This window comes from Xiphophorus maculatus, chromosome 17 (genome assembly GCF_002775205.1).
Source record: "Xiphophorus maculatus strain JP 163 A chromosome 17, X_maculatus-5.0-male, whole genome shotgun sequence".
NCBI classification, from domain to species: Eukaryota; Metazoa; Chordata; class Actinopteri; order Cyprinodontiformes; family Poeciliidae; genus Xiphophorus; species Xiphophorus maculatus.
Window position 1 is genome coordinate 8,111,279 of NC_036459.1, and position 17,107 is coordinate 8,128,385.

Genomic DNA, 17,107 nt, shown 5'->3' on the forward strand with positions numbered 1-17,107 from the left:
TGTGGTAGATCAAGTAGCTCCTCCATTCAGCAACATTTGAATCATTTTTCTTGATTTATTTTTTTTATTTAAAGAATGATGGTGTGGGACTTTAAGACCAACTGCAGGAAATTAGGTTATTAAAATCTGAATTCAAACTCTGATGCAGACCAAAAAAATGAACAATGGTCCGCTCTAAAACCTCGGTCTCGGTTCAATTAAAGTGAACCTAAAATCTCCCACTTTATGGTGCATCACATTTACATTTTCTCAAGAAGAAAGTCGGCCTCGCATCTTCTTCTTCTGAGATTTTCATGTCGTTTCCTTCAGTAGTTCTTGGTGCAGCGCCTCCGCAGGCGAGGAGGGGAACAGATTTTTTCTGATTATCAAAGTGAAGTGTAAGTGAAACACAGCAGCTGAAAATTCAACAAATGTTGAACCTTTGGTGTCCAATCAAACCGAGTTTGAATGAATCTTTTGGTGTCAGCTGTGGTCGTTCAAATAAAAACGGAGTTTAATTTTATTTCACTTTTCCACTGAATTTGAACTGAATAAAGTTAAAACTGTGCTACCTGTGGGTTTCTGGATATTTACGAAGCTTTCTTTTAATCTGAAATGCAAAATATATTCATTTTTTGTGCAGTTTTCTTAACTACTGCTCTGAGTATGTTGTTCTTTTAGCAAATGCTCTGTTTTTAAGACTACTCCAGTTAACGATTAATCGATTATTAGCTAAAAATGTTGCAATTTTAAATAGATTTTTTTTGCAATTTTGGAGGCAAAAGAAGTCCAGGTAGGAATCGGTGCTGAGTTGAAAAACAAAGAAAGGAAGCAATAGTGGGAATGGGAGTATTTTACCAAGAAAGGAATTCAGGAGGCTGTTTAAACAGGGCGAGGAATGCTCTGCGTCTGGCAGAATAAGTGTTGGGGAGGAGAAAAACAAAACATCGAGCCGTTCTGCTCAGAGAATGAAAAGCCTGGAGTGAATGTGTGGGATTAAACTCTGAGATGTGATGGGTGGGCCACAATGAGGCCATAAGTTTGTCTCACAATAAACAAGTACTTTTAAATTCCTCCCAACCTCTCTTGTTTTGTTTTGTTTTTTTTACTTTTTGCATTTTAAGTAAATCAGAGTCATATCTGCGCCACCAGATGGGAGTTCTGTGATGCTGCTCCTGGGAATGCAACATCTCTCCGCTGCATAATGTAATAGTTACGACAGACCTCTTTAAAAGATAATTAAACTTGGTCTGGAGTGAAGAGAAATTGCCTGATGATGGCTTTCACTGCCAGTGAAAAAGTCATATTCACTCCATTTGAGTGAATGATGCCATTCCCGCTCCAGTAGAGTCGTTTTTTGGCAATTTGGCTGCTTGTTTTACACTTTCACGCCTCGCATGTGAGACTGAATGACTGAATGGAAAGCTGTTCTTTCTGAGTCTTACTCAGACTGATTCCGTCTGACCCGTTTACTCGGCTGCCGGTTGAGCAAAAGCCCAGCCTGGTGGTTTGACCCTCACAGATAAAGATGAGGGTCAAACTGAGAAGCTTTTTAGACTCCAGTGATGCAAGTTATCAATTAATGAGCAGAGTTTGGTAGTAACTTGCTAAATTGACTTAATTACTTTTACTTTTTTGAAAAAAAAAAAATACCTGCAGGAGTATTTTTACTACTTGAGTAGTTTCATTACGTAGTATTACAAGTAACATTTCTGGATTTTCTACCCACTGAATGAAAAACAAACATGTTTTAACCAAAGATTCACCAGAGACAGACACAAGCCTGAAATTTTATTAAAGCTTTATACATATTTTATTCAAAGAAACTGATTAGGAAAACTATTCTTTTGTCTGATTGTTATTTTTTTGCTACTTGTATAAATTTTTGTCCTTAAAAAAAATACCAAAGTTTCCACTTAACTTTATATTTTGGTCTGTCTGTACATATTGAAGATGTAGTTCTTAAATATTAAATAATAATCTACTCTTTACTTGAGTAAGTACTTGGTGGCTACTTTCGACTTTTACTTGAGTAAAATCTTGGGCTACTCTACCACCTGTGTTAATGAGTTAATGGACTGACTTAGCGATTAATTAAAGCGGCCATTTTATTAAAAACCTGAGTTTTCTCTTGTGTCAAGATGGCTAATGGTCTAAATGTAAGGCTAAATTTTTTTCATAATATTAAAATATTACATTTTAACATTATTTTGTGTCAGTTGTATTAAATACTGACTGAATAAACAGAAAATAATTATTTTTTTTCCACATTATTAAGCAGAATTGCCTCTTCAGTTGCTGAATTCAAAACTAAAAGATGACAAAAATAAAATATATGAAGCACTAAATTCCCCATGAACAGAGAGATAGTCATTCAAAAGTGTTAATGAGCTTTTGAGTGTTTATATTTTTAAACAGAACCACATGAAAAAGGCAACAACATGGCATTCCTTTAGTGAATTTGAACCAGGCAAAGCTACAAATTTCCACTTGAGAAGTTTTGGATAAAATATATTCAGACACAGTTTCTTTTTTAAATATTAAATACAAAATGTGTATGTTTTTTTATACAGTTTTGGCTTAATTGCTGCTCTAAATATGTTGGTTTTTTAAATTAACTGATCGCAAAATTAGTTCACAGTTATTTTATTAATCGATTAATCGTTTCAGCCTTAAATTAAAAGTGTCGGCATCATGCAGAAAAGTGAAAAGAAACCTACTTTAAATAATGAAATAGCTCAATTTGACTGTCTCACAGTGACTTTGTAGTTTGCATACCTGATTACATTTTGTTGATATTTTTACTGAAAGGAAGTGGACCTGCGCCACAGTAAATCCTGTAGTTTTAAGGAGATTTTTGGTGCACATATCTATTCTGTAACCTTCAGTAAAAGTCTTCAGACTAAATTCTTCTTAGATTACAGTTTCCTTTTCTGCCACTGAGGCAAACAGGAATCTAGAGCTGTCATTTCTCACATATTTCCCTTTTTAATCGCATCATTTTTGCTGAATCCCCTCACTATTATTCATAACAATGCGCCTTCTGCTGAATCTTCCTCTCTGAAGTCCACTCATGTACAGGCAGCTGAACACAAGGTGCATACCTGATTAATGATGTGAAGCTTTTTCATGGAGACTCAAGTGAACCTTTGAAATAAAATTTGGATTATTAAAAACTAAGTTGCTTCTTTCTTTGAACTGGATCTGTGTCAGAGCAGAGTTCAGCTACAATAACGTAAGATAGAGGAGTAAAGAAGTTGTCGTAAATAAAATAAATCCATTTTAAGTCATTACAAGTTGGTTAATAATTAAAATTCCTGAGACAATGTGAAGCCAGGCTGCTTACTTTATGTAAAATCTCATAACTTGCTTTGATTTCAGATCTGAAGGTATTGCTTGGCATCTTGACGTTCAAAACTGGCTCAATTTGTTTGGATCAAATTTTGCTGTTGTTCCAATTCCGGCCATAAATCACATTACTGTTGATAAATGTACACTGTCCTAATCAAATAAGTAAATAAATATCTGCTTAAAGCAAACTTCTTACACACAGGTGTAAAAAGCTGCAGATCTGCTAATTTCATTCATTTAGGAGGAAAAAGGGGGAATGCCCGCCCTCATGTGTTCTTTTCAGGTATTGAAACTTAGAAAAAAGGTAATTGCTGCATATTTCTTTCGTTTAAAGTTGAGTTGGCAGTATGTACGAAAGAAATAATTTTATATAATTGTTTTTGTGCTAGATGTAGACCACAAATGCATATTTGACTTTTATGCCAATTACCTATGATTTGCAAGGTTGTCCAAGATGGCGTCGGTATTGTAGGCTCTTACAGTTAAATGCACATTTAGGATGTTATTCACCAGGACCTCTGTATAAAAGTGCATTTTATGCTGCACATATTTAGATTTTAATTGAACTGTCTGTTTTATTTTCAGTTTCAACTTTTTGAATGTCATTAAACCTGCTGACAACGCTCTTCGTTCTCCAGAAAAGGGCTAATTGTGGACCAGCAACGGCTCAGCGCAGTCAATTGTTTAGTTCAAGACGTTTTGACTTAAACCCCATCAACACATGTTGAAAATATTTTTAAATTAATCTATTTTTGTTCATTTGGAAATTACAAAAGATGCAGAAATCACTTATAACTTTATAGACTGACTCTTAATATCGGAATAAAACTTTTTGTGATTTTAGTTTAATGGCTCACAACTACTCTTAAATTGACAAAAAAAAAAAAACACAAAACAGTTTAGACACCTTGTTTCAGTTTTTTCTAGAAGAATTTGGATGAACTTCATAACAAATTCAAACTAAATTACTGCATCACTTCAGTTTCTCATCTCAAACCGAAAGTTGCCAACATTCAAACGATACAGCGGAGTAAATGTTTGTTGATTGAACCTACGCCCTGGCAGATCTCAGAGATGAAACTTTTGCAGACAGAAGACCGTAATAGATCTTTTCCGCTGCTGAAACAAGAAGCATAAAGAGTTTGTGTAGTTTGCCAAGGGGTCACTTATCACCCGCAGGCAGCAGAACTGACAGAAACAGAAGCATCTCTTCTGAAAGCAAGAGGGAAAGTTGATTCCAAAGAGCTAAAGAGGTTAGCAGAAACCTCAGATATTTATATTAATACCTTAAAACAATACAATCCAGAGAACCGCTTGTCTACTTTGTGGGTAAAGACATATTTTTCTTATTTTGCCTGCGGCTAACTAACTCAGAGAGCCTACAAATGAATGACTTGTTGACCCCAAGTTGAGCTTTCCTCAGCGGACCTTGTCGGTATTCCAGTCACACGGCTCGGTTTAAAGACCCTCATTGATCAGGAGTTCCTTACAAATCCTTCCTCTGGTGTAGTGAGGAGTAACTGTTACATCACTGTCAGATAAATTGGATAAAGGGCCATCTGATTTACGAGGAAGCGTTAGCATCGCGTCTCATCTTGAAAATGTATCTCTTCTTTGGGTGAGATTTAAAAAGGTAAGAATTTAAAATGAATCTTTGAATAAAGTGTGAAAATATGGCTTCTTTTATAAGGTTTCTTATAAAATACACTAAAAATACGTTTTTTGAGACTGATGTTTCCTCATATTCTTAGTCAGGATGGGCGGACTGTGTCTGCACAGCAATTTAACTTTCCAGCTGCGTTTCCATTACAAACGTGCACAAAACATTTTCGATATTCCGCTAATGTAAAAAAAAAACACAATTTTGCATTTGTGGTGTTTATGTTAAATAAGAAATCCAATTAAAATCACACACAAATAAGGTTGTTCAGGCGTTAAGTCATTAAGAAATATGCGGCACCACCATCCTCCAATCACTTCTTGTTGTCTTCTTTGACATTTCCACCAGTAGTAACATCCAGTTGTTGATTACATGACTTGTTTCCATCTCAGTTTTGTGGAATTCGCTCATTTCGATACAGATGAACAACCACACAATTCTATCGTAAAAAGTTCTTATAGAGAAACATGAGTTTTTTTTCCGAAATGTGTGTTTTCATGCAGCGAATTTACTTTTGTAATTCCATATTGTGAAATTTTATGGTTTATGGAAATGGAGCTACTGACACAGATCCTCATTAGGATTAGTTGTTACATTTTTCCACCAAGTTTTCTTGTAAGAAAAGGAATCCCAGAGCATGATGTCATCATGTTTCAGATTGTAGTGTTAGTCTATAGATCATGTGTTTAATTTTGGTTTATTCTGGCGTTAGCACTTTGGTCTTACGTTTCCCTCGTCGCAAATTCCAAGTGGGACATTTTAGGATTTTCCTTCAGCAATAGCCTTGCTGCCAATCCTCCATGCAGCTTCTCTAAGGTCAGAGATTATCATTTTAGGTAAAATCAATAAACTAATATATTTGTAACTGTGCCACACTAGATCCATCTCTTCAGAGCTTTTTTAATGATTTTAAAAAAGCTCTGAAGGAAGTTTAAAGCTTGAAGTGTTTTGTAGCTTAACCCCGCTTTGTGTTTTCTGACATTTTTTGGATTTTTACTCAGATTACGTTGCTATCAAGTCATCTCATTTAATAATTTTGTGATTTCAGAATGAAGGTTTGTGCACATTACACTTTTCAAACGATTATTTTTACAATTTGTTAAAACCTAAGTATTATTTTCCTCCAAGTTCACAATTATGCGCTTTGTTGTGTTGGGTTATGTCATGGCTGTATTGTCGGACAATTTTGCAAAACATTGTGTAGACGCAGCTTTTAAGAACTGCAAAAATTTATTTTTACAAGGATGTCAGAAATTCACTCTTACTTCTCCAGTGGCATTTATATTTTCCTGTAAAGATACATTTTCCAAAAAGAAAAATGAAGTGCTTCACATCCCAACTATTGTTTAAATTGCATAAAAAAAAAAGAATCGTGCATTTCTCTGCAGAATGAAAATGTTTCAGGATTTCACCTGAAGGCCATTTTCTCCCAGAAATGAGATTTGAAACATTAAACATGCAGAGCCATGTTCTGATAAACTCAAAGCACACCTCAAGTCTGTCTATTTTACTTCCCTGATTCTTATTATCTCCTTTATCTCTCAAAGTTTTACTCCACGTTGCTATATGGCGTTTTCCCGCTGACCAGACTCACCCCAAATTTTAATTACTGATCTCAATCTATCAGTTACCTCAAGCTTGCATTGAATATCCCTCTCTCCTGAGTCAATAAATATTCTCTTTTGTAAGATGAGATGATTTTCCACGACCTAGATATTAAAACCGGGTCATTTCTGCAGCTCTGTTATGCAAAACGTTCATTGATAGTGAAAGGAAGGTGAGGATTAGAGATTGAGGCTTTAGTTCAACAGTGACCCCTGCTGGGAAAAGCCTGTCGATTTTCTTTTCCTTATTATTTAACATCTTTAAAAAAAAAAAAAAAAAAGAAGCAAAAACTGTGATTTTTTTAAATTCAACTGTTCTGTTATATACTTTTAACAACACAATAAACAAGTTGCAGTTTGTAGAGTAACTAAAAGAAGTGGCTGTAAATGCATGTTCTTTATTAATCATGAAAAACTTGCATTTGTAAACTTAGTGCAGACTCCACATGGTTACAAACTGCAGCGGGACTCATAACTACCAATGTAAAGTAAAATTTTGGTGGATTTACATCAACTTGGTGTCTCAGTTTATCTAACTAGAGAGTTGTTTAGACCCAATTTAAACCCAAAATCAGTTGAATCTCAGCTACAAGAGTTTATATAAATTTTTTTACATTAAGAGAAGTGAGTAAATATTCTCCATTTTAAAACAGAAGTGTACCAGTTAGTTGGTTGCTGGTTGAAACAGGTCAGTTTCCATTTGATCAACTCTGAATTTTAATTGGTCGGTCAAATAAGTGACAATGGAGAAACTAAGTATAGAAGTCATTTCCAGTTTTTGAACAGTAGCTATATATTTCAAAATAAATGAACAAATATTTTGTTTTGTAATCACCATATCTACACGGCAGCTTCTCTTCACTCACTGATTTGATGAAACCAGTGTAACAGAGCTGATAAAACTGAAAATAACATTTTGTAACTCCACTAATACTTCATAAATGCTTCTGCTGTAAAGTGTGACATATTTATATTTATATACTGGTTTTCTTTGCCTGTGGTGGTCACTACATTCAGCCTTAGAGTGCAACAGTTTGCCCCAAAACTCACTCATCCAACAAACTTAATCCTTCCTTAATCCTCACCTTGGAAACGAGTGGCAGATCTGGACCTCAGGGGCCAGAGGATTTGCAACATCACAACTTTTATGTCTGCAATGTTCTCAACAGCTGCGTCTCCATTAGAAATGTGCGCAAAACTTTGTTGATATTCTGATAATGTTGAAAAAGCACATTTTTTAAATATTGTTTTTACAGTTTTTATAGAAAATCCAAGGGGAAAAAAACATATGACAAGGCACACAACAGTAACAGTTTTGCATGTGATAACTGAATGTAAACTGAATGATAACTGATAACACTTCAGTTATCACATGAAGTGTACATTTCATGTGATAACTGAGCAGAAAATAGGATGAATCAATGTAAAGTCACAAATTAACAGGGTAAGGAGAGTAAAACAGGAAATGTTACAAACGCAAAAGAAAATTCAAATTTAAAAAAAATCTATTAAGATACTGGTATAAAAATTGGGCTTTTTTAAAAAGTCTATTTAAAAAAAAGACTTTCTGTCTTCTTTAACGCGCCACTGGCTGCATCTTCATTTATTTTAAATTTGCGCAAATTGGAATCACAAACATAAATTTGCCAATGGAAACACAATAATTAAAGAAAAAGAAAATATTCATGTTTTTTGATAAAAAGCATTTGCACTACAATTAAGTGATTTTTCGGCTGCCTTGACATTTTTTCGCATCACCCAAGTCACATGACGAACAACCGGATGTTACTACTGGTGGAAACAGCAAAGAAAACAGGAAGTGGTAGGAGGATGACGATGGCTTGAAATGTTTAATAACTTATCGTGTGACATTAGGGGAATATAAACAAAGTTTGTGCACATTTGTAATGGAAACGCAGCTTGTGCTAGCGTCAAAACTTATCAAAAAATAAGTTTTTCCTTAATTACTTTTGTTTATTTTCAAAAACTCTATGGTCAATGGAAACGCATCTCTTGTGAGGAGCATGTTTTCTCCTCTTCCTCTGCTGCAGCTCTGAAAACGTAGCTGTTGTAGCTTTAAGCCTGAGCAGCCGGTCAATCAGAGGAAAGCAGCTGCCTGCAGGATGTCACTGCAAACATTCGTCACATCTCCATCATGCTGTTAGCCAACTGTTCAGAAATCAGTGAGCTAACACAATAACACAATAAAATCTTAAAAGCTGTGTAATCGCAGAGAATGCAGATTTCCTTGTAAATCAACTAAAAAATAAGGATTTTAGTTTAGGCATATCTACAGGGATTGTAGGCAGACATGGCTGCAGGTAAAAGCTGGAAAGAGATAAAATATTCACAAACTCCTGTAGGCTATCTGATGTTAAAGTCTAAACATGAATAAGACTCTCACAGCAGATACATAATGTAAATTTAACAGCGTGTTCCCATGTTGATCTTTTAAAATGCTGATCAGAGTCTTATTTGATCTGGAGGGCTGTGGTTGGAAGGAACGGCCCCCCCAATCTGAACTCTAGTGAAGTTCTGTTGTTGGACTTCTGTGCTCGTCACGGATTGTCCATAACAAACACCATGCGTGCACCAAGTGCACGCATGTCCATATGTGCACTTGGCACCAGGACACCCTAGGCCGCAGTTTGATGATCGACTTTGTCATCGTTTCATCGGATCTGCGGCCGCATGTCTTGGACACTTGGGTGAAGAGAGGTGCGGAGCTGCCCACTGACCACTACCTGGTAGTGAGTTGGCTCCGGTGGTGGGGGAGGAAGCTGGTCAGACCTGGCAGGCCCAAATGTGTTGTGAGGGTCTGCTGGGAACGTCTGGCGGAGTCCCCTGTGAGACGAAGATCCATCCTGGGGGTGGATGAAATCCGCCCAGAGTTCCTGGATGCTGTAGGGTTGTGTTGGCTGACGTGACTCTGCAATATCACATGGACATCGGGGGCAGTTCCCCTGGATTGGAAGACTGGGGTGGTGGTCCCTCTGTTCAAAAAGGGGGACCGGAGACTGTGCTCCAATTATAGAGGGGTCACACTCTTAAGCCTCCCTGGCAAGGTCTATTCAGGGGTCCTGGAGAGGAGGGTCCATCCGATAATCAAACCTCGGATTCAGGAAGAGCAGTGTGGTTTTCGTGGAACACTGGACCAGCTCTACACCTTCAGCAGGGTCCTGGAGGGTGCATGGGAGTTCGCCCAACCAGTCTACATGTGTTTTGTGGACTTGGAGAAGGCGTTCGACTGCGTCCCTCGGGGAGCCCTGTGGGGGGTTCTCCGGGAGTATGGGGTACCGGGCCCTTTGATACGGGCTGTCAGGTCCCTGTATGACCGGTGTCAGAGTCTGGTCCGCATTGCCGGCAGTAAGTCGGGCTCGTTTCCGGTGAGAGTTGGACTCCGCCAGGGCTGCCCTTTGTCACCGATTCTGTTCATCGCTTTCATGGACAGAATTTCTAGGCACAGCCAAGGTGTTGAGGGGATCCGATTTGGTGGCCTTAGGATCTCATCTCTGCTTTTTGCGGATGGTGTGGTCCTTTGGGAAGCCCCAGACAGCATAGCTCCTAGGATCATTGGGGCACTCAAATCCCTCCACCACGATAAGGTGGCAGCCCAAGGAGAGGGCGCTGTACCAGTCCATCGTAGTGAAGAGAGAGCTGAGCCAAAAAGCAAAGCTCTCGATTTACCGGTCGATCTACGTTCCCACCCTCATCTATGGTCATGAGCTTTGGGTCATGACCGAAAGAACGAGATCGCGGATACAAGCGGCTGAAATGGGTTTTCTCCGTAGGGTGGCTGGGCTCTCCCTTAGAGATAGGGTGAGAAGCTCAGTCATCCAGGAGGGATTCAGAGTAGAGCCGCTGCTCCTTCACATCGAGAGGAGCCAGTTGAGGTGGCTTTGGCATCTGGTCAGGATGCCTCCTGGACGCCTCCCTGGTGAGGTGTTCCGGGCACGTCCCACCGGGAGGAGGCCCCGGGGAAGACCCAGGACACGCTGGAGGGACTATGTCTCTCGGCTGGCCTGGGAACGCCTTGGGATTCCCCCGGAAGAGTAGTGGCTGGAGAGAGGGAAGTCTGGGCCTCCCTTCTGAAGCTGCTACCCCCGCAACCTGAAAATGGATGGATGGATGGATCAGAGTCTGATCAAAATCAGATTTATTTGCCAAGTTTGTGAACGCAAACAAGAAGTCTGACTTTGGTTGTTCTTTCCTATTGATAAAGAAATTTAAGATATAATTGTATATAACAAAACATTAAGGTTGAATTAATGAAATAATCATGATATCAATCTGGTCTGTAAAGTATTCAGAGACAACCTGGGGAAAGTAATTATGTTTTCACGCCCGTTTTTCCGGTAAACTCAATTTGATTGAGGACCAAAATTGCAACATTTGTTACACTTTTAGCTTCTGTCAAAACCTGTTCTCCTCCTCGCCTGTAGGGGCGCTGCACCAAAAACCACTGAAGGCAATGACACTGAAACCTCTGAAGACGACATGAGCAGCTTCCTTCTTCACAAAACGTAAACAAAAATGGAGCGTCGTCAGATTTTAGCGAATGTAGGATTTCTATTTTGTCATTGGTTAAAAATCACAAGCCAGTTCTCCTGATAGCGCTAGACTCATGTGTTCATGTGTTTGTTTGAGTTTTAATTTACCCAGAATGCCTTGCACTGTAACCCGTTTCTTGCTTGCTAACATGTTTGAAGCGGATATGGCAACAACACATCTCCAGCTGTAGCAACCTTTAGGGTGAATTCATCCTAAAATGTGTCCCTATTAATCAGGATCCACTTTTATTCAGCTTGCATGATCGCACACATAAACACAGATAATCAGAAACCAACAGTTATTCTCCACTCATTAATTAATGCCTAATGAGAACGTATTCAGAGTACTCTAGTAGGCCACATAAACATTCTGTTGAGATGAAGTAAATGCTTCTCTGTGAAAGTTAAGGATGGTTTAGCTCTAATTGCACTCTCCTCATATATTTGCTGTCATCTCATATCTTTTCCAGCATAAACTGCCAAAGTGAAAATGCATGGCTAAAATTTAATTTTAAGATAGAAGAAGCGTCTGATTGTTCACCCACTTATTTACTGTATATATTTTCTTTACCGTTACGCATTTCCCCCTCTGGCTTTTCCTTTTTTGTGATAAACTTTAGTTTCTAAATTCAGTTTTATTGATGCAAATAATATGAGAGCTGGACTGGAACAAAAAATAATAATAATAGATCAGTTGGCAAAGCATCAACTCACAAGTTAGAAAGGCATCAAGCATCATTGCAGTGGAGCATCTGTTTGAGCAAACATGATGAATAATTAAACCAGATCTGGATAAAAGGCTCATGATTAAAAACACCAGCAGAAGATCGGCTGTCACTTCATAAAACGCAGGAAATCATAGGGGTCCGAGACGAGCGCCCTGGGGAACAACTCGCTTACTTATTTAAAACCCAGAAGAAAATAACTTTAGCTAAAGCAGGTGAGCGTTCTGTCTCTTTGCGTGGAGCGTTTCAGGGCAGAATCAGAATCAGTTCCAGTGCTTTTTATGCCAGACCGTTGAGAAATGCTGATGAGAAATTTATAAGCAGGGCTGCAGTCAAAACAAGTTTTCAAAGCATCCTTTCCAGATGGGCGACGATGTTCCTGTTTAGTGTGGTAACACGAAGTTCAGACTAAACAACAAAGCTGTGAGAGACAAGTCTGCAAAGAAGGAACGTTCACTTGAATCAGTTCATCTGAATGCAGAAAAGCCCTAAAACGATGATTTATTTAAGCAATATTTTAAAAATAATCAGTTTTACAAACTAAAGTAACATTCCAACTTGTAAACAATACATGAAACAGACATTGACACAAAGTATCTTTGAATAATTCTGTCATTTTTACTAAATCTGTTTTGGTAAAAATGGGGGTTAAACTTGTCTCTTGTGATTAGGTTGTACATTTTTTTGTTTTTAGTAAGTCATGAGTCGCAGCACCTGGCAAAGGTTTTCTTTTTGTCAAACTTTATTGTGTTTTAGTGGAATATTAAATGTAAGTAAAACAAAACATATTATGCTTACTGAATGGCCATCAAACACACAGAATACCTGAATTTTACAACTTGTCTGACAAGAAAAATGAAATCTTTCTGCAGATCAACATTTCCTGCAAAATCTAATTTGCTGATTTAAAACCATGCAACAGCCTGTGGAAGTCTGGAGGTTCGCCTCATTTGTCTCTGTCTCTTTTCTGCCCCGTTCTCATGGCAGTACGCCAGAAATCGATTTTAGCCAAATATTCAAAGGGATGTCTCAATTTCCAGCATTCAAAAACAGCAAAAGTGACATTTTTATGGCAACAGCATGCTTGTAACTAATACAATATTACAGAGAGACAACTATCCATTCATTTTACATTTGAATAAACTTGATTAAATTTTATTACAATTCAAAAACTCAAATGAAGTCTGAAGAAATGCAAAAAATGGGTAAATGATCATGAACAGATGAATAATATAACTACAACATGTTTCTATCAAGGAGGGTAGACTATGCAAAAATTGTACTCAAGTAAAAGTAGTAATACTTCAATATATTTTGACTCAGAAGTAAAAAGTAGCCGTCCAAGAACTTACTCAAGTAAAGAGTATAAAAGTATTTGGTAAAATGTCTACTCAAATGCTGAGTAGCTGATCAAATTATAAATCATTTAATATTTAGAAATTACATCATCAGATGGACAAAAATATAAAGTTAAGTGAAAATTTTGGTATTTTAAGGACCAAAATGACAATAATTCATATAAATAACAAAAAATAACAAAATCAAGCAAATGAAGATTTTTCCAAAACAGTTTCTTTCAATAATAAAAAAAAACTTATGAAACTTCAACAAAAACTGCAGTTGTGTGTCTATGTCCGGTGAATGTTTGGTTGAAACATGTTTGTTTTTTATTCAACATAAATTTTACTCAAGTTAGAGTGCTGATACTTCATAATAAAATTACTCAAGTAAAAGTAAAAGGTATAGCGTAGGAAAAAATACTCCTAAACGCACATTTGTACAAAAGAAGTCACTCAAGTAAATGCAACTGAGAAAATGTAACTTGTAACTACCCAACTCTGATCATATGCTTACTGGTTAAATCAAAATGTGAGCTGAAATTCTCATCCAGACTAAACGTACTATAAAACATGTGGTAAGTCAACAATTTTACAAGCAGGAACTTTGATCATGAATTATTGTTTTTGCCGAGTTGAGTTGAAGGTAGCTTATTGAACTGCATTTTATTTGCTAATTGTTCCAATCTGATAACATGATACATGAACTCTTGGGACCGACATCATCACTTCATGACTTAGCGATGTAACTTTGGTGGCTGTTCTTTTTCCGTCTTGGAAATTGAATGCAACATAATGCCTGCTCTGACATGCTAAGTGCTCCCACTTCCTTTTACGCCACACTTGACCTCTCTGTTGCTTTTATCCTGCAGTGTTTTCTCTCTGACATCTTTAAATGAATGTTTTATGTCGCCTCCTTGTGCTTTTGAGAACGCTGAGACGGATTATCTGAAGTAAAGTTTATCTGGTACCTTAAAAGGCCAGAAAACCAGCAGCCAGGTACTTTAAGACCTGTCACCAGACTGAATAAAATGTTCACTGGATTCTGCATGAGACACCAAGCTAAAGGCCCAGAGTGGAAATTGCCTTCCTGAACCACTGGCTTTCATTTTTCTTTTTCAGACCGACACGGTCTTCCAGGATGAACTGATTGGCAGCAGGTTTTGTTTTGAATCATAGCAAGCATCCATTAAAGATGAGTCATGAAATCATATAAAAAGTGCTTATGAATAAAAGCACACTTATGAAGGAATGTGTCTGGCATTTCTGTCTCTACTCCTGCAGCAAAAAGGTTCTGCACCTGATCCAGGAAGTAGTGAGGTCTTCCTTTTTCATTCAGCTAAAAATAGACAAAGCTCTATGGGGAAAGTTGTAGGTGAAGGAGCAAAGAAGGTGAAGTGGAGATGAGTTATGGCTCCTTCAGAAAAACAACACAGAGGATGGACTGTCCTCTGTGTGTGGGAGCAGATGATTAGGCATCTCTTTGACAGATGTCTCCCCCTGGACCAGAAGTGTTTCCTGACTCTGTGTGTGCCGATAACAGGAGTTTGCCAATTAATTACCTGCTGATGCACTTATCTTCCTGACTGAGCATTCATAATAGCGTGGCAGCAGTCGGTGTAAGGGTGGAGGATGGCAATACCCTTTTCTGTTTTACCAAGCAACACAAAGTCTGATACTTCCAGCAGAAAAATAATCCTCAGTACAGCTTTCAGAAACTACAAAGTTTCTGAAGTTTCTCAGCGTGACGCTCAGGAGGAGCGCAGCAGATGTCACGGTCAGACAGCTGGGAAACGAGGGGTAAAAGCGCAGGCGAGATGCAATGGACCTCGTTTCTTAACCCTCACAGTTCCAGCGATTTAATGCAATGCTCAGGAAAAGCATGGCAAATGAGAGCGAGGAAGAGCCGTGGGGCAGGGTGTCAACCTTTCTGAAAAAAAACTTGTAAAAGCGGACAGTGATATGGATGTGGGGATTTTTTTTTTTTTGCGTTCCCTCGCAGTAACGTACTAATCAGTTCATGCGGCATAAATAAGTACTGCAATCCTTTCTTACTTTCTGCTGTTATATAAGGTTTTTGTAAGGTTTTTCCATGTATCTTAATATCTTGCTGTGAAGTATCTGAAGTTTTATATCTAGATCTTGTCTCAAGACAAAACAAATGTTTTGTGAATAGTAACATAATTTCCCAAAACATACATTTTTGTCAGAAAGTTCTCAATGTATCATCATGGGTAACATGTATTCAATCTTTTAAATTTTTTTTTCAATAAAATGATTTACAAAACAAGTTCAAAAGTACTTGCATAAAGAACACTAAAGGATTAGGAATGCTAAATTAGTCTGTGTTTCATCTGCATATTATATTAAGCAGATTGCGACAGATTATTTGTCGTAATCTGAGTCAGTTGAGCCTGTAGATATAGAAGATGGACACTGAAATTGAATAAACTTGTCATTCCATCCATTTAAAGTAGATCTGGTCATTTTTACTACAGTCTGAAGAGAGTTAATCTCAAAGGCGTGGTCAACAATCAGCTCAGATTTCAGTAAAATTGAAAGTATACAGGAAAACATAAAAAAAGATCATCTCAGTATTTTGAATTTATGTCAGAGGTTCGACTTTGACTCACTTGGCTCCGAACGAAACCCCAAAGGCAATTTATTCTGTTATTTGACAAATATTGAATAGCCGTTGGTCATTTTAAATGGTTGATTTGTTAGGACTATTTATGTTTTCTGTTTTACTGTTTAGAAGTTAATGTATTTTTATTATGAGCTTGTTCAGTTTAGCCCTATACAAATCGAGATATTAGATTTTATACAAGCTGCAGATTCACACAAACCAACCAGAAAATTAATTGAAATAAATATTGTACACTAATCACAAGAGAACCCAACAAAGAAACAATTTCATTGCTTTTTAGTTTGATGTCCCTCTTATGCTTTCCAAGCAGCTCATGTTTTCTATTTTAATGAGTCATGACTCAATGATCCGGAGATTTCTGAGTGTAAGAAGAACAGGCATGACTCAGACCGAGATCCTGGCGGTTCTGACCGGTACGGATGAATAAATCACTAATTTCAGACGCTCTGACAGCTGAATGTTAGCAAATTGACAGCTACATTAATTTGCTTTCACTTGTCTGAACTCTGTCCCTGTACGAATCCCATTTCTGAATCTAATCATGATCAGCTGTCAGGCTGGCCTTATGCAACTGCTGCTCATTCTTCTACTGAAATAGTTCAGGAGTCATTAGGTTTAAAAACAAAACCCCCTTTACAACTGTTTAAAGTGTGGATGTCATGGGATTAAGACAGCAAACTAATGACTGTGGTGGGTTTTAACAAAATTTTTGAAAGATCTTGCAAAACAAAAGATGGGCTTTCTTTTACAAAGGGTGCAAAAACATGTTTCCATGCAGAATTTCAGATGTATCAGAATAAACTGTGCAATAAAATGAGTACAATCCCAAGGCAAATTGATGGTTGGTATATGTCAATGTTTCACAAGCTGTGTGTCAGGCCTCAGCAGCAAAATACGTGACTGGACCAGGCAGACGGGGGCCACTCACCAAAGTAGGCGATTGGTAACCAATATATAGGCAAAAAAGAAATAATTCAGCAGTACCAACATCACCCAGGTCAGAATCCGCTACTGTTAAAGTCCTTTCCACAATATCGTCTATATTTTTCTCATTCTGGGCAAAGTGTCTTCCAAACAGCACAGGTTGGACGCCATGTTTTCTCACTCAATCAATAGTTTGCTAGAAAGTCCTTGAGACCCACATTTAGGCAGTTTTTACACCTGATAGTCTGGTGGACTTGGTTTGAATTTTTGGGGTCCAAAATTGCAACTGTGTCAAACGATCAAACTTATTGAAAAACCTGTTCCCCTCCT